The sequence below is a fragment of the Pleurodeles waltl genome, chromosome 4_2 (genome assembly GCF_031143425.1).
Source record: "Pleurodeles waltl isolate 20211129_DDA chromosome 4_2, aPleWal1.hap1.20221129, whole genome shotgun sequence".
In the NCBI taxonomy this organism is placed as follows: Eukaryota; Metazoa; Chordata; class Amphibia; order Caudata; family Salamandridae; genus Pleurodeles; species Pleurodeles waltl.
This window is the reverse complement of record NC_090443.1, coordinates 1,033,326,167-1,033,344,581: the sequence shown is the minus strand read 5'-3', so window position 1 is coordinate 1,033,344,581 and position 18,415 is coordinate 1,033,326,167. Positions and strand designations below refer to the sequence as shown.

The 18,415-nt window shown below is 48.2% G+C and overlaps 1 protein-coding gene across 1 annotated transcript in view; it reads left to right on the top strand.

Annotated features, from left to right (window-relative positions):
* Nucleotides 1–18,415, top strand: part of ANKRD13D (ankyrin repeat domain 13D) — a 344,260-nt gene that overhangs the window by 13,498 nt on the left and 312,347 nt on the right. The gene's annotated exons all lie outside the window — the stretch shown is intronic.

The window sequence follows — 18,415 nt, the reverse complement described above, 5'->3', positions numbered from 1 at the left end:
TGTGAGTGTGTTGTGGCAAAGGCTGTGGCTTGTTCATATAGATAAGCACATTAACTGTATGAGTGAAGTTTACTGGCTCATGATTTTACCACAAGTCTTTAGGTAGTCTGTTTGGCCAAGACAAATGTTAAATTATCCCAATTTATTTCCATCTTTATATATGTAATACCAGTGGTTGTTTGTTTGACTTTAAGTTATTACAGCAAGAGCCCAACCTTTCCTCTCAGCGTTATTTGCAGTTTTGAGAACTGAGACAATTAACCAGAGAACATTCTACTTCTTTGTTCTGGTTTCTGTGAGAAGTAACACGTGAAGCGTGTGCTCTTAGTAATATTGTGCACTTAAAGCATTTGTTTCCCTCCTTACCTAGTGTACGTCCTTGGCAATGCCATCTAGAATGCTTCCCACATTAAATAGGACTTCTCCGTTCCTAGGTATAGTTCTTCATATGTTCTTAAGCCTTCGGAAAGAAGGCTCACATTTGTTTTAACATATTTCAAGAGAATTGCATCTGGAATATGTTGATTAACATTTCAGCATTTGGCAAGATGGCGCTGCATTCTTTTGGAGAGGTCCCTGAGTTATGTAGTAGAGTTTGGTATTTGGGCTGTTAAAAGCAGCCCTCTTCCTTGCTACCTAGTTGGTTTGGGCCACATTGAATGCATGTATCTGCTGACCTCACTGACAGGAATGGCAGACATGGTGTATCGCCATAGCTTTGGTTGACAGGACCCTTATTAAGGGGACTACCATGCTATACCCCTCTTCAAAGCAGTGCTTTAGGCAATAATAACAATATTATTATTATTATTGTAGTAGTTCTGTTTAGTGACCATATACAGCAACATCCATGGCCATAGAAAAGGACAAATCGTACCCAGAAGCCGCCACCTGTTTAGCCAAAAGCAATCACTAGGTCAAACCCATCTCCGCCACTAACTGATATTTTCTTTATCCAGTTAGAGCTTAAGCAAAATTTCTCAGTGAGCACATGGAGTCCAAATTGGACCTAGAAAAAGGGGGAATGGAAGGAAGCAAGAGCACCACAAATTCAAAGCAAAATATATTTCTAAAGGCACAAATCTCACCCTCTCCACCTGCAGGAACACTCTCTGGCCATTGTGACATGTTTGCAGCACCATCGCCATTGTAGAGCCCAGCAGCGAAACCTGCAGAACCTGAGCAGCACACATCGCTATTCAGTGTCTGCTGAATCCCAGAAAGGATTTTGCAGATTCCTGGAGAACACAAACTGCTTTTATCCTCAGAGCCCACTGAGGCCACCAGTTTCTTCACCTCCATTTTTCTTCTAATTTCTTGGAGGGCTGTCCTTCTCCCTGCTGTAACCAGGTGTAAGTCAGAAAAAAATAGAAGTCGTGATCCTCCAGGAGCAACAGTTTCTTTAGCCTTCAGTTCACCTGCAGGTGGTTGTATAACATCCATTGCTATGCCTCCTGGTTCGTGTAGTTTGGGGGGTAAGTGAGAGGCTGAATGCACTATCCACCACACTGTGTCCGTGCTATGCTCCGTTAGCACAGAGACCACCTTACCTATCTCCCAAAATAAAGCTTCAGTTTATATGATTTCTGGAACTCTCAGAACTCTAAGAAGAGATCCTCACCACATCCTGGCTGTAAGGAAATGCCTCCTTGGCATGGTTGCCCCCTGACTTTTTGCCTTTGCTGATGCTATGTTTACAATTGAAAGTGTGCTGAGGCCTGCTAACCAGGCCCCAGCACCAGTGTTCTTTCCCTAACCTGTACTTTTGTATCCACAATTGGCAGACCCTGGCATCCAGATAAGTCCCTTGTAACTGGTACTTCTAGTACCAAGGGCCCTGATGCCAAGGAAGGTCTCTAAGGGCTGCAGCATGTCTTATGCCACCCTGGAGACCTCTCACTCAGCACAGACACACTGCTTGCCAGCTTGTGTGTGCTAGTGAGAACAAAACGAGTAAGTCGACATGGCACTCCCCTCAGGGTGCCATGCCAGCCTCTCACTGCCTATGCAAGTATAGGTCAGTCACCCCTCTAGCAGGCCTTACAGCCCTAAGGCAGGGTGCACTATACCATAGGTGAGGGTACCAGTGCATGAGCATGGTACCCCTACAGTGTCTAAACAAAACCTTAGACATTGTAAGTGCAGGGTAGCCATAAGAGTATATGGTCTGGGAGTTTGTCAAACACGAACTCCACAGCACCATAATGGCTACACTGAAAACTGGGAAGTTTGGTGTAAGGAAATGCCTCCTTGGCATGGTTGCCCCCTGACTTTTTGCCTTTGCTGATGCTATGTTTACAATTGAAAGTGTGCTGAGGCCTGCTAACCAGGCCCCAGCACCAGTGTTCTTTCCCTAACCTGTACTTTTGTATCCACAATTGGCAGACCCTGGCATCCAGATAAGTCCCTTGTAACTGGTACTTCTAGCACCAAGGGCCCTGATGCCAAGGAAGGTCTCTAAGGGCTGCAGCATGTCTTATGCCACCCTGGAGACCTCTCACTCAGCACAGACACACTGCTTGCCAGCTTGTGTGTGCTAGTAAGGACAAAACGAGTAAGTCGACATGGCACTCCCCTCAGGGTGCCATGCCAGCCTCTCACTGCCTATGCAGTATAGGTAAGACACCCCTCTAGCAGGCCTTACAGCCCTAAGGCAGGGTGCACTATACCATAGGTGAGGGTACCAGTGCATGAGCATGGTACCCCTACAATGTCTAAACAAAACCTTAGACATTGTAAGTGCAGGGTAGCCATAAGAGTATATGGTCTGGGAGTCTGTCAAACACGAACTCCACAGCACCATAATGGCTACACTGAAAACTGGGAAGTTTGGTATCAAACTTCTCAGCACAATAAATGCACACTGATGCCAGTGTACATTTTATTGTAAAATACACCACAGAGGGCACCTTAGAGGTGCCCCCTGAAACTTAACCGACTATCTGTGTAGGCTGACTAGTTTTAGCAGCCTGCCACAAACCGAGACATGTTGCTGGCCCCATGGGGAGAGTGCCTTTGTCACTCTGAGGCCAGTAACAAAGCCTGCACTGGGTGGAGATGCTAACACCTCCCCCAGGCAGGAATTGTCACACCTGGCGGTGAGCCTCAAAGGCTCACCTCCTTTGTGCCAACCCAGCAGGACACTCCAGCTAGTGGAGTTGCCCGCCCCCTCCGGCCAGGCCCCACTTTTGGCGGCAAGGCCGGAGAAGATAATGAGAATAACAAGGAGGAGTCACTGGCCAGTCAGGACAGCCCCTAAGGTGTCCTGAGCTGAGGTGACTCTAACTTTTAGAAATCCTCCATCTTGCAGATGGAGGATTCCCCCAATAGGGTTAGGATTGTGACCCCCTCCCCTTGGGAGGAGGCACAAAGAGGGTGTACCCACCCTCAGGGCTAGTAGCCATTGGCTACTAACCCCCCAGACCTAAACACGCCCTTAAATTTAGTATTTAAGGGCTACCCTGAACCCTAGAAAACTAGATTCCTGCAACAAGAAGAAGGACTGCCCAGCTGAAAACCCCTGCAGCGGAAGACCAGAAGACGACAACTGCCTTGGCTCCAGAAACTCACCGGCCTGTCTCCTGCCTTCCAAAGATCCTGCTCCAGCGACGCCTTCCGAAGGGACCAGCGACCTCGACATCCTCTGAGGACTGCCCCTGCTTCGAAAAGACAAGAAACTCCCGAGGACAGCGGACCTGCTCCAAGAAAAGCTGCAACTTTGTTTCCCGCAGCTTTAAAGAACCCTGCAAGCTCCCCGCAAGAAGCGTGAGACTTGCAACACTGCACCCGGCGACCCCGACTCGGCTGGTGGCGATCCAACACCTCAGGAGGGACCCCAGGACTACTCTGATACTGTGAGTACCAAAACCTGTCCCCCCTGAGCCCCCACAGCGCCGCCTGCAGAGGGAATCCCGAGGCTTCCCCTGACCGCGACTCTTTGAACCTAAAGTCCCGACGCCTGGGAGAGACCCTGCACCCGCAGCCCCCAGGACCTGAAGGACCGGACTTTCACTGGAGAAGTGACCCCCAGGAGTCCCTCTCCCTTGCCCAAGTGGAGGTTTCCCCGAGGAACCCCCCCCTTGCCTGCCTGCAGCGCTGAAGAGATCCCGAGATCTCTCATAGACTAACATTGCGAACCCGACGCTTGTTTCTACACTGCACCCGGCCGCCCCCGCGCCGCTGAGGGTGAAATTTCTGTGTGGACTTGTGTCCCCCCCGGTGCCCTACAAAACCCCCCTGGTCTGCCCTCCGAAGACGCGGGTACTTACCTGCAAGCAGACCGGAACCAGGGCACCCCCTTCTCTCCATTCTAGCCTATGTGTTTTGGGCACCACTTTGAACTCTGCACCTGACCGGCCCTGAGCTGCTGGTGTGGTGACTTTGGGGTTGCTCTGAACCCCCAACGGTGGGCTACCTTGGACCAAGAACTGAACCCTGTAAGTGTCTTACTTACCTGGTAAAACTAACAAATACTTACCTCCCCTAGGAACTGTGAAAATTGCACTAAGTGTCCACTTTTAAAACAGCTATTTGTGAATAACTTGAAAAGTATACATGCAATTTTGATGATTTGAAGTTCCTAAAGTACTTACCTGCAATACCTTTCGAATGAGATATTACATGTGGAATTTGAACCTGTGGTTCTTAAAATAAACTAAGAAAAGATATTTTTCTATACACAAACCTATTGGCTGGATTTGTCTCTGAGTGTGTGTACCTCATTTATTGTCTATGTGTATGTACAACAAATGCTTAACACTACTCCTTGGATAAGCCTACTGCTCGACCACACTACCACAAAATAGAGCATTAGTATTATCTATTTTTACCACTATTTTACCTCTAAGGGGAACCCTTGGACTCTGTGCATGCTATTCCTTACTTTGAAATAGCACATACAGAGCCAACTTCCTACATTGGTGGATCAGCGGTGGGGTACAAGACTTTGCATTTGCTGGACTACTCAGCCAATACCTGATCACACGACAAATTCCAAAATTGTCATTAGAAATTGATTTTTGCAATTTGAAAAGTTTTCTAAATTCTTAAAAGACCTGCTAGGGCCTTGTGTTAGATCCTGTTTAGCATTTCTTTTAGAGTTTAAAAGTTTGTAAAAGTTTGAATTAGATTCTAGAACCAGTTGTAGATTCTTAAAAAGTATTCCAACTTTTAGAAGCAAAATGTCTAGCACAGATGTGAATGTGGTGGAACTCGACACCACACCTTACCTCCATCTACAGATGAGAGAGCTAAGGTCACTCTGTAAACTAAAGAAAATAGCAATGGGCCCCAAACCTACCAAAGTACAGCTCCAGGAGCTTTTGGCAGAGTTTGAAAAGGCCAACCCCTCTGAGGATGGCAACTCAGAGGATGAAGATAGTGACTTGGAGGGAAATTCCCCCCCTCCAGTCCTACTTAGGGAGAGCAGGGCTTCTCAAGCCCTGACTCCACAAATAATAGTCAGAGATGCTGGTTCCCTCACAGGAGGGACCAACAACTCTGAAATCACTGAGGATAACTCCAGTGAAGAGGACATCCAGTTAGCCAGGATGGCCAAAAGATTGGCTTTGGAAAGACAGATCCTAGCCATAGAGAGGGAAAGACAAGAGATGGGCCTAGGACCCATCAATGGTGGCAGCAACATAAATAGGGTCAGAGATTCTCCTGACATGTTGAAAATCCCCAAAGGGATTGTAACTAAATATGAAGATGGTGATGACATCACCAAATGGTTCACAGCTTTTGAGAGGGCTTGTGTAACCAGAAAAGTGAACAGATCTCACTGGGGTGCTCTCCTTTGGGAAATGTTCACAGGAAAGTGTAGGGATAGACTCCTCACACTCTCTGGACAAGATGCAGAATCTTATGACCTCATGAAGGGTACCCTGATTGAGGGCTTTGGATTCTCCACTGAGGAGTACAGGATTAGGTTCAGGGGGGCTCAAAAATCCTCGAGCCAGACCTGGGTTGACTTTGTTGACTACTCAGTGAAAACACTAGATGGTTGGATTCAAGGCAGTGGTGTAAGTAATTATGATGGGCTGTACAATTTATTTGTGAAAGAACACCTGTTAAGTAATTGTTTCAATGATAAACTGCATCAGCATCTGGTAGACCTAGGACCAATTTCTCCCCAAGAATTGGGAAAGAAGGCGGACCATTGGGTCAAGACAAGGGTGTCCAAGACTTCAACAGGGGGTGACCAAAAGAAAGGGGTCACAAAGACTCCCCAGCAGAAGGGTGATGAGACAACCAAAACTAAAAATAGTAAAGAGTCTTCTACAGGCCCCCAAAAACCTGCACAGGAGGGTGGGCCCAGAGCCTCTTCACAAAACAATGGGTACAAGGGTAAAAACTTTGATCCCAAAAAGGCCTGGTGTCATAGCTGTAAACAGCATGGACACCAAACTGGAGACAAGGCCTGTCCCAAGAAAGGTTCCACTCCAAACTCCCATCCAGGTAACACTGGTATGGCTAGTCTCCAAGTGGGATCAACAGTGTGCCCAGAGCAAATCAGGGTCCACACTGAAGCTACTCTAGTTTCTGAGGGTGGGGTGGATTTAGCCACACTAGCTGTCTGGCCGCCTAACATGCAAAAATACAGACAGCAACTCTTAATTAATGGGACTAGAATAGAGGGCCTGAGGGATACAGGTGCCAGTGTCACCATGGTGACAGAGAAACTGGTTTCCCCTGGCCAATACCTGACTGGAAAAACTTACACAGTCACCAACGCTGACAATCAGAGAAAAGTACATCCCATGGCAATGGTTACTTTAGAATGGGGAGGGGTCAATGGCCTGAAACAGGTGGTGGTCTCCTCAAATATCCCAGTGGACTGTCTGCTTGGAAATGACCTGGAGTCCTCAGCATGGGCTGAGGTAGAACTAAAAACCCATGCAGCAATGCTGGGTATCCCTGAACTGGTGTGTGTGAAAACAAGAGCACAGTGCAAGGCACAGGGTGAAAAAGTAGAGCTGGAGTCTGGAAAAATGGCCCAGCCTACCAAGAGAACAGGAAAGTCAGTTGGGAAACCAACTGCAACACAGCAAAAGAAAGGGAACCTCTCTTCTCAGGAAGAAGTTCTGCCCTCTGAGGGAACTGAGCCTTTGGAGCTTGAACCTTATCAGGTTGAGCTCTTAGGCCCAGGGGGACCCTCAAGGGAAGAGCTGTGTAAGGGACAAGAAACCTGTCCCTCTCTTGAAGGCCTTAGGCAGCAAGCTGCTGAAGAGTCCAAAGGCAAGAAAAATGGAACCCATAGGGTCTATTGGGAAGATGGGCTCCTGTACACTGAGGCCAGAGACCCCAAACCTGGTGCCACTAGGAGAGTGGTAGTGCCTCAGCTGTTCAGAGAGTTCATCCTAACATTGGCCCATGACATTCCCCTTGCTGGACATTTGGGACAAACCAAGACGTGGGAGAGGTTAGTCAACCACTTCTACTGGCCCAATATGTCCAGCATGGTTAAGGAGTTTTGCCTCTCCTGCCCCACCTGTCAAGCCAGTGGTAAGACAGGTGGGCATCCAAAGGCCCCCCTCATTCCACTTCCAGTGGTGGGGGTGCCCTTTGAAAGAGTGGGTGTGGACATAGTTGGTCCACTGGAACCTCCCACAGCCTCAGGAAATATGTATATCCTGGTAGTAGTGGATCATGCTACCAGGTATCCTGAAGCTATTCCCCTTAGGTCGACTACTGCCCCTGCAGTAGCCAAGGCCCTCATTGGTATCTTTACCAGAGTGGGTTTCCCTAAGGAGGTGGTGTCTGACAGAGGTACCAACTTCATGTCAGCATACCTAAAGCACATGTGGAATGAGTGTGGAGTGACTTATAAATTCACTACACCATACCATCCACAAACTAATGGCTTAGTTGAGAGATTCAACAAGACATTAAAAGGCATGATCATGGGGCTCCCAGAAAAACTCAAAAGGAGATGGGATGTCCTCCTGCCATGTCTGCTTTTCGCTTACAGGGAGGTACCACAGAAGGGAGTAGGGTTCTCACCCTTTGAACTTCTGTTTGGTCATCCTGTAAGGGGACCACTTGCCCTTGTTAAAGAAGGCTGGGAGAGACCTCTCCATGAGCCTAAACAGGACATAGTGGACTATGTACTTGGCCTTCGCTCTAGAATGGCAGAGTACATGGAAAAGGCAACCAAAAACCTTGAGGCCAGCCAACAGCTCCAGAAGTTTTGGTATGACCAAAAGGCTGCACTGGTTGAGTTCCAACCAGGGCAGAAGGTCTGGGTTCTGGAGCCTGTGGCTCCCAGGGCACTCCAGGACAAATGGAGTGGCCCTTACCCAGTACTAGAGAGGAAGAGTCCGGTCACCTACTTGGTGGACCTGGGCACAAGCAGGAGCCCCAAAAGGGTGATCCATGTAAACCGCCTTAAGCTCTTCCACGACAGGGCTGATGTCAATCTGTTGATGGTAACAGATGAGGATCAGGAGGCAGAGAGTGAACCTCTCCCTGATCTTCTGTCATCAGACCCAAAAGATGGTACAGTAGATGGAGTGATCTACTCAGACACCCTCTCTGGCCAACAGCAAGCTGATTGTAGGAGAGTCCTACAACAGTTTCCTGAACTCTTCTCCTTAACCCCTGGTCAGACGCACCTGTGTACCCATGATGTGGACACAGGAGACAGCATGCCTGTCAAGAACAAAATCTTTAGACAATCTGACCATGTTAAAGAAAGCATCAAGGTGGAAATCCACAAGATGCTGGAATTGGGAGTCATTGAGCGCTCTGACAGCCCCTGGGCTAGCCCAGTGGTCTTAGTCCCCAAACCTCACACCAAAGATGGAAAGAAAGAGATGAGGTTTTGTGTGGACTACAGAGGGCTCAATTCTGTCACCAAGACAGATGCCCATCCAATTCCAAGAGCTGATGAGCTCATTGATAAATTAGGTGCTGCCAAATTTCTAAGTACCTTTGACTTGACAGCAGGGTACTGGCAAATAAAAATGGCACCTGGAGCAAAAGAAAAGACAGCATTCTCCACACCTGATGGGCATTATCAGTTTACTGTTATGCCCTTTGGTTTAAAGAATGCCCCTGCCACCTTCCAAAGGTTGGTGAATCAAGTCCTTGCTGGCTTGGAGTCCTTTAGCACAGCTTATCTTGATGATATTGCTGTCTTTAGCTCCACCTGGCAGGATCACCTGGTCCACCTGAGGAAGGTTTTGAAGGCTCTGCAATCTGCAGGCCTCTCTATCAAGGCATCCAAATGCCAGATAGGGCAGGGAACTGTGGTTTACTTGGGACACCTTGTAGGTGGAGGCCAAGTTCAGCCACTCCAACCCAAGATCCAGACTATTCTGGACGGGGTAGCTCCAAAAACCCAGACTCAAGTCAGGGCATTCCTTGGCTTGACTGGGTATTACAGGAGGTTTGTGAAGGGATATGGATCCATTGTGACAGCCCTCACTGAACTCACCTCCAAGAAAATGCCCAAGAAAGTAAACTGGACTGTGGACTGCCAACAGGCCTTTGACACCCTGAAACAGGCAATGTGCTCAGCACCAGTTCTCAAAGCTCCAGATTATTCTAAGCAGTTCATTGTGCAGACTGATGCCTCTGAACATGGGATAGGGGCAGTTTTGTCCCAAACAAATGATGATGGCCTTGACCAGCCTGTTGCTTTCATTAGCAGGAGGTTACTCCCCAGGGAGCAGCGTTGGAGTGCCATTGAGAGGGAGGCCTTTGCTGTGGTTTGGTCCCTGAAGAAGCTGAGACCATACCTCTTTGGGACTCACTTCCTAGTTCAAACCGACCACAGACCTCTCAAATGGCTGATGCAAATGAAAGGTGAAAATCCTAAACTGTTGAGGTGGTCCATCTCCCTACAGGGAATGGACTTTATAGTGGAACACAGACCTGGGACTGCCCATGCCAATGCAGATGGCCTTTCCAGGTTCTTCCACTTAGAAAATGAAGACTCTCTTGGGAAAGGTTAGTCTCATCCTCTTTCGTTTGGGGGGGGGTTGTGTAAGGAAATGCCTCCTTGGCATGGTTGCCCCCTGACTTTTTGCCTTTGCTGATGCTATGTTTACAATTGAAAGTGTGCTGAGGCCTGCTAACCAGGCCCCAGCACCAGTGTTCTTTCCCTAACCTGTACTTTTGTATCCACAATTGGCAGACCCTGGCATCCAGATAAGTCCCTTGTAACTGGTACTTCTAGCACCAAGGGCCCTGATGCCAAGGAAGGTCTCTAAGGGCTGCAGCATGTCTTATGCCACCCTGGAGACCTCTCACTCAGCACAGACACACTGCTTGCCAGCTTGTGTGTGCTAGTAAGGACAAAACGAGTAAGTCGACATGGCACTCCCCTCAGGGTGCCATGCCAGCCTCTCACTGCCTATGCAGTATAGGTAAGACACCCCTCTAGCAGGCCTTACAGCCCTAAGGCAGGGTGCACTATACCATAGGTGAGGGTACCAGTGCATGAGCATGGTACCCCTACAATGTCTAAACAAAACCTTAGACATTGTAAGTGCAGGGTAGCCATAAGAGTATATGGTCTGGGAGTCTGTCAAACACGAACTCCACAGCACCATAATGGCTACACTGAAAACTGGGAAGTTTGGTATCAAACTTCTCAGCACAATAAATGCACACTGATGCCAGTGTACATTTTATTGTAAAATACACCACAGAGGGCACCTTAGAGGTGCCCCCTGAAACTTAACCGACTATCTGTGTAGGCTGACTAGTTTTAGCAGCCTGCCACAAACCGAGACATGTTGCTGGCCCCATGGGGAGAGTGCCTTTGTCACTCTGAGGCCAGTAACAAAGCCTGCACTGGGTGGAGATGCTAACACCTCCCCCAGGCAGGAATTGTCACACCTGGCGGTGAGCCTCAAAGGCTCACCTCCTTTGTGCCAACCCAGCAGGACACTCCAGCTAGTGGAGTTGCCCGCCCCCTCCGGCCAGGCCCCACTTTTGGCGGCAAGGCCGGAGAAGATAATGAGAATAACAAGGAGGAGTCACTGGCCAGTCAGGACAGCCCCTAAGGTGTCCTGAGCTGAGGTGACTCTAACTTTTAGAAATCCTCCATCTTGCAGATGGAGGATTCCCCCAATAGGGTTAGGATTGTGACCCCCTCCCCTTGGGAGGAGGCACAAAGAGGGTGTACCCACCCTCAGGGCTAGTAGCCATTGGCTACTAACCCCCCAGACCTAAACACGCCCTTAAATTTAGTATTTAAGGGCTACCCTGAACCCTAGAAAACTAGATTCCTGCAACAAGAAGAAGGACTGCCCAGCTGAAAACCCCTGCAGCGGAAGACCAGAAGACGACAACTGCCTTGGCTCCAGAAACTCACCGGCCTGTCTCCTGCCTTCCAAAGATCCTGCTCCAGCGACGCCTTCCGAAGGGACCAGCGACCTCGACATCCTCTGAGGACTGCCCCTGCTTCGAAAAGACAAGAAACTCCCGAGGACAGCGGACCTGCTCCAAGAAAAGCTGCAACTTTGTTTCCCGCAGCTTTAAAGAACCCTGCAAGCTCCCCGCAAGAAGCGTGAGACTTGCAACACTGCACCCGGCGACCCCGACTCGGCTGGTGGCGATCCAACACCTCAGGAGGGACCCCAGGACTACTCTGATACTGTGAGTACCAAAACCTGTCCCCCCTGAGCCCCCACAGCGCCGCCTGCAGAGGGAATCCCGAGGCTTCCCCTGACCGCGACTCTTTGAACCTAAAGTCCCGACGCCTGGGAGAGACCCTGCACCCGCAGCCCCCAGGACCTGAAGGACCGGACTTTCACTGGAGAAGTGACCCCCAGGAGTCCCTCTCCCTTGCCCAAGTGGAGGTTTCCCCGAGGAACCCCCCCCTTGCCTGCCTGCAGCGCTGAAGAGATCCCGAGATCTCTCATAGACTAACATTGCGAACCCGACGCTTGTTTCTACACTGCACCCGGCCGCCCCCGCGCCGCTGAGGGTGAAATTTCTGTGTGGACTTGTGTCCCCCCCGGTGCCCTACAAAACCCCCCTGGTCTGCCCTCCGAAGACGCGGGTACTTACCTGCAAGCAGACCGGAACCAGGGCACCCCCTTCTCTCCATTCTAGCCTATGTGTTTTGGGCACCACTTTGAACTCTGCACCTGACCGGCCCTGAGCTGCTGGTGTGGTGACTTTGGGGTTGCTCTGAACCCCCAACGGTGGGCTACCTTGGACCAAGAACTGAACCCTGTAAGTGTCTTACTTACCTGGTAAAACTAACAAATACTTACCTCCCCTAGGAACTGTGAAAATTGCACTAAGTGTCCACTTTTAAAACAGCTATTTGTGAATAACTTGAAAAGTATACATGCAATTTTGATGATTTGAAGTTCCTAAAGTACTTACCTGCAATACCTTTCGAATGAGATATTACATGTGGAATTTGAACCTGTGGTTCTTAAAATAAACTAAGAAAAGATATTTTTCTATACACAAACCTATTGGCTGGATTTGTCTCTGAGTGTGTGTACCTCATTTATTGTCTATGTGTATGTACAACAAATGCTTAACACTACTCCTTGGATAAGCCTACTGCTCGACCACACTACCACAAAATAGAGCATTAGTATTATCTATTTTTACCACTATTTTACCTCTAAGGGGAACCCTTGGACTCTGTGCATGCTATTCCTTACTTTGAAATAGCACATACAGAGCCAACTTCCTACATTTGGTATCAAACTTCTCAGCACAATAAATGCACACTGATGCCAGTGTGCATTTTATTGCAAAATACACCCCAGAGGGCACCTTAGAGGTGCCCCCTGAAACTTAACCGACTGTCTGTGTAGGCTGACTAGTTCCAGCAGCCTGCCACACTAGAGACATGTTGCTGGCCCCATGGGGAGAGTGCCTTTGTCACTCTGAGGCCAGTAACAAAGCCTGCACTGGGTGGAGATGCTAACACTTCCCCCAGGCAGGAGCTGTAACACCTGGCGGTGAGCCTCAAAGGCTCACCCCTTTGTCACAGCCCAGCAGGGCACTCCAGCTTAGTGGAGTTGCCCGCCCCCTCCGGCCACGGCCCCCACTTTTGGCGGCAAGGCTGGAGGGAACAAAGAAAGCAACAAGGAGGAGTCACTGGCCAGTCAGGACAGCCCCTAAGGTGTCCTGAGCTGAGGTGACTCTAACTTTTAGAAATCCTCCATCTTGCAGATGGAGGATTCCCCCAATAGGATTAGGGATGTGACCCCCTCCCCTTGGGAGGAGGCACAAAGAGGGTGTACCCACCCTCAGGGCTAGTAGCCATTGGCTACTAACCCCCCAGACCTAAACACGCCCTTAAATTTAGTATTTAAGGGCTTCCCTGAACCTAAAGATTTAGATTCCTGCAACAACAAGAAGAAGGACTGCCCAGCTGAAAACCCCTGCAGAGGAAGACCAGAAGACAACAACTGCCTTGGCTCCAGAAACTCACCGGCCTGTCTCCTGCCTTCCAAAGAACTCTGCTCCAGCGACGCCTTCCAAAGGGACCAGCGACCTCTGAATCCTCTGAGGACTGCCCTGCTTCGACGACGACAAGAAACTCCCGAGGACAGCGGACCTGCTCCAAAAAGACTGCAACTTTGTTTCAAGAAGCAGCTTTAAAGAACCCTGCAATCTCCCCGCAAGAAGCGTGAGACTTGCAACACTGCACCCGGCGACCCCGACTCGGCTGGTGGAGAACCAACACCTCAGGGAGGACCCCCGGACTACTCTACGACTGTGAGTACCAAAACCTGTCCCCCCTGAGCCCCCACAGCGCCGCCTGCAGAGGGAATCCCGAGGCTTCCCCTGACCGCGACTCTCTGAAACCTAAGTCCCGACGCCTGGAAAAGACCCTGCACCCGCAGCCCCCAGGACCTGAAGGACCGGACTTTCACTGCAGAAGTGACCCCCAGGAGTCCCTCTCCCTTGCCCAAGTGGAGGTTTCCCCGAGGAAGCCCCCCCCTTGCCTGCCTGCAGCGCTGAAGAGATCCCTTGATCTCTCATTGACTAACATTGCAAACCCGACGCTTGTTTCTACACTGCACCCGGCCGCCCCCGCGCTGCTGAGGGTGAAATTTCTGTGTGGGCTTGTGTCCCCCCCCCGGTGCCCTACAAAACCCCCCTGGTCTGCCCTCCGAAGACGTGGGTACTTACCTGCAAGCAGACCGGAACCGGGGCACCCCCTTCTCTCCATTAGCCAACTTCCTACACTGGCCAACTCTCACATCTAGTTTGATGATCTCTTCCGTCACCATGACCTTAAAGGATGTCAATTCATTGACATCGGCCTCTATTTCTTTGGATCAACACTCCAGTCCCTAGACTCTCTGCTCTGGTCTATTCTACTCCCTTTCCAAACCCTAGCCTTATTAAAATGTCCTTCCAGATTACCCTACGTTGCTTTCTTTGCACTGTCAATTTTTTTCAGCCAGCTGAGACCACAGGGTGTTACAAGAGCTCAAAATTGCGGTAAGTCCCTCTGTGGTCTGGCCTGGCCTAACTCCACACTTTTATAGATCCTAGAGGTGCCCTTGGGTGATTTCAAAATCTGGAAAGAAAAAGCACTAACTGGGTGCCACACAGGCCAGGGAGAGGGGCCATCTTGGAACCCACCTGGCTCTGCCCACGTGCATTAATCTTTCAGGTAGGTCGCTCATACATGCATATCCGCCACTGGATCATGTCAGACTTCAGACAGAGAGGTGCACAGCTCAGAGGGGCTACTAGAACTCTGAACTGCCAAGTGAAAAGCAGGATTGGGGGGGCTGGTAGGAGGAATGGACAGTGCATTGATAATTTATCAGTGGCATGGTGGCTCAACAGGATAGTACTGAGAATGTGACTACAGCTTTGTGCCTGTGAGGCCTGCTGAAGAAAGAAGCAGTATGGTGAAGGCTTCAGGTGGTCGCAGAACCAGGTGGAATGGTCAAGATGGACATCACTAATCCAGCACCACCTGGACCCCACTGTCATGTACAGTGCTTATACATGAAGTCAAATGGACCTCAACACTCACCGACCCATACTCTCTACATGTTACTGGAAACCGTCAGTCATTACCTTGACATGACGATGGCCTTGGACCTTATTTATTGTGACTGAAGAGGCCTTTTCCCGAATACAATGCTTGTATGCTGTGTTTACACATACCTATATAAAAAAGCATTGGTAAATAAATAGATCTGGTCTTTGTTACCTATTGGTTTTGCCAGTACTTTTTTAGCAATGCCGAACAGCATTCAGCAATGGTAAAAACAATGTTTTTTTGTATTTTTTTGCCAATGCTGTTTAGTATCGGCTCAAAAACACAAAACGTGGGCGCAGTGATGCTGTTGCATCGTCCTATCACCACCAGACACTTGGGTTCCATTTTTTTTTTTTTTTTAATTAATCTATCTAAAATGGCGGGAATTGCTTAGATTAGTCAATTAAAAAAAAAAAGAAAGTGTAAGTGTGCAAAAGCACTTTTGTAGAGGACTTGCATTCATGTATTGCCTGATCCACCAAAATACAATTTAAAAACAGAACTGGAGAGGGAGAGTGATGGGGCAACGAAGTAGCAAACCAGTGGTACGCAGTGGGTGGGTTGTACGCCACCGCAAGTTCTTGTAAGCCCACAGTAGGACCTGTGTGGTAGATTGACCAAAAAAGGCCTTTGAGCTTTGTTTGAGAAGATGGTAGCCATTCTTGCCGAAAAAAGGCTAAATAGTGGATGCCTCCATGACATAAGAGGCGTACTCTGTCTGAATGGAGTAATATATGTGAGCACCTCCAGTGGGCTCACATGATTGTTGAGTTCACTGTGGAAAGAAATCGCATTCAAGAAACCTAGTGCAGGGCATGGCAGCACAACTTGTCCACAGCAATGCAGGAGATGCTCATCACAACTGAGGACATGTGTTCTTTGCACCATTTACGTCCTCCTCTGTGGAGTGCTTGTTTGGTTGGAACTGATGCTGTCTTTTAGCTGTAAACATCCCACAGTGATGCATGGTAGGTGTAGAGCAGGCTTCTCCAAAGAGTAGCTTGTGAGCTACTGGTAGCTTTCCACCTACCTGTGAGTAGCTCTCCTGTATGCAGCGCAGCCTACTAAACTAGCAACTTTTGCTTGGTTGAACTAATATATGTATGCCAAAATTGAGTATTCAAGATGAAAATGTGTCCATTTTCAAAACCCATCACTTCCATACTATATTTAAAGCTGATATTAGAATAATTGTGAGAGTTATGACTAATATTATTACCTTGGCATGATTACTGTGGTGCTTAGGGCATTGCAGCTGTGGCTGTTTTGTATTACTCTTGTAGAGGACTTCAAAATTGAAAAAGCCTTTTTTTTTTTTTTCCATTGCTGCTGGCCATCCTGCACTGAGCCGATCACTGCTGGTAATCTTGTGTAGGTGGCCACTCATATGATCTTTTCTCATGTGTATGGCACTGATATTTGTAGCTAGGGATGACTTTCACAGATCATAAGTAGCTATTGTTACTGAAAAGGTTGGAGACCCCTTGTGTATAGGATAGCAGTTCAAAATGGTTTTACCTAATACCAATGACATCATAAGTTGGTCCTCCTTTTACAGCAAAACAGAAATGTTAAATTTTAAATGTATTTTTATAAACTGTTTGTTAAATCTACATATATTTCAAGCCATTGGCTGTGACCTCTAAGGCATTACTGAATGTAGCAAGGTCTTCAGAAGTTAACAGCGGTGGGAGGTTCAGGTTGTTACATTGACATCATTCCTTCACAGGCATTGATGTGTTATTTACAAATGTACCAAATAGGCAGGCATGTGGAGTACCTGAGCAGTATCATGCCTATCTACTGGCTTCTGAAACCTGTGATGCAGATTAGCGCGACTGAAGGTGCCTGCATAGTGATTTAGGGGCCACATTTAGTGTTTGGTGGGCCAGTACCCACGCGGCCAGGGAAACTGTCCTCCTTCAGCCCACTTTATTTAAACTTTTCTGATGGTTTTTGCTGAGCAGCTCCCGCCTCCAATTCAGAAGTCCCTTTGGTGAAACATAGACATTGTCAGTAGGTCTGCCAACCATGGCAGACCTTTCAACATTTTGTTTAGTTTCCCCAAAACAAGCCTAGCTTTATGGCTTTGTTTTCATACATTTTAACAACCCAGTGTCCAGTGGATTACACAATCCCACACTGAAAAGCATTACATTGATTACAGTTTATGTACATATCACCGTAATGCTCCTGCATTACACGAGTATTACCATGGATAAAACGGCTACATGCAAACCCCAGCTAAAAGTCTAAACTGCAGGATCAGGTCAAACTTTCAACTTGGGGGGTTCAGCTGTTAACACTTCTGTTTGAATTGAAGGTGTCGTTACTAACATCCAAGCTCTGATAGAGAGTTGGAAATGCTGTATTGTAGGTACCTGACATGTCATGAGTAATTCCACTTTACCTCAATAATACCATGCATGTCTGACATCTGAGGGCGATAGTGCTGCAGATATTGGAAACTGTTGACGAATATCTTCTGTTTTCTAGTTTGATAGTACCTGACAAATGTCAGTTTTATACCCTCCTAAGAGAAGCTGAGCTTATTAACTGTCCAAGCTATCATGAGGTCTGTCTTTTGTCTCCCTTTAGTATGTTGATATGAAAGATTGAGGTTAGCTCTTTGGTGATGGACGATAGAAAGTGGATAACTCAACCTATGCAGGTGAGGGGAACTTGGATCTATATGGAGACAATGGGCAGTATTTATGTGCTCTTATAGCATTCTGCGCTGTCTTCCTCGGGTTTGAATCGTTGATATACAGAGATACAAGAACAGTAGCACTGTTTAAAAAAAATGGTGACCGTCTGTAAACTGATGTGCATCGACGAGTGCAAGTAGGTCAGCCAGCTACCTGCATTATGGTGCATCATGTATGAGTTACACCCTGTATATGATGCAGTTCCGATTTACAAATATTCAGATGTAATGACAGCATATATGGACCAAAGGACCATCTAAAACTGACTAAGGGCATCATTAGGAATGCCACTTACTAAGTATAGGTCACCTTCTCCTAAACCTGTCCTCCTTCAGTTCCTCACCTGTGACCAAACTGGAGATTGTTGATTGAATGGCTGCCTATTCTGAGGAAGAAGACTGATCTTAGCCATTGCTCAGTCATTCCACAGGCCACGCCTCTCAACCCCATTGGCCCACAGGGCCCCTGGCAACCTTTGTTTGAAAATGAAATGTCTGAGGTGCTCCATCACAACTGTTCTCTGTTTCTCTTTTTCCTTAGCAGAGGAGGGTCTGTGTGTGACAGAGTCTGGATGCATAATTATTCTTGGATTCAAACAACTAATAAACAAGCAAATAAAGCAGCTATCGTGGAGTAGAGACAAGGACAAGTTCAGGCTACAATCCCACTCATGGATGACGATCAACCACGTACAAGGTGCCAACAGCACAGCCAT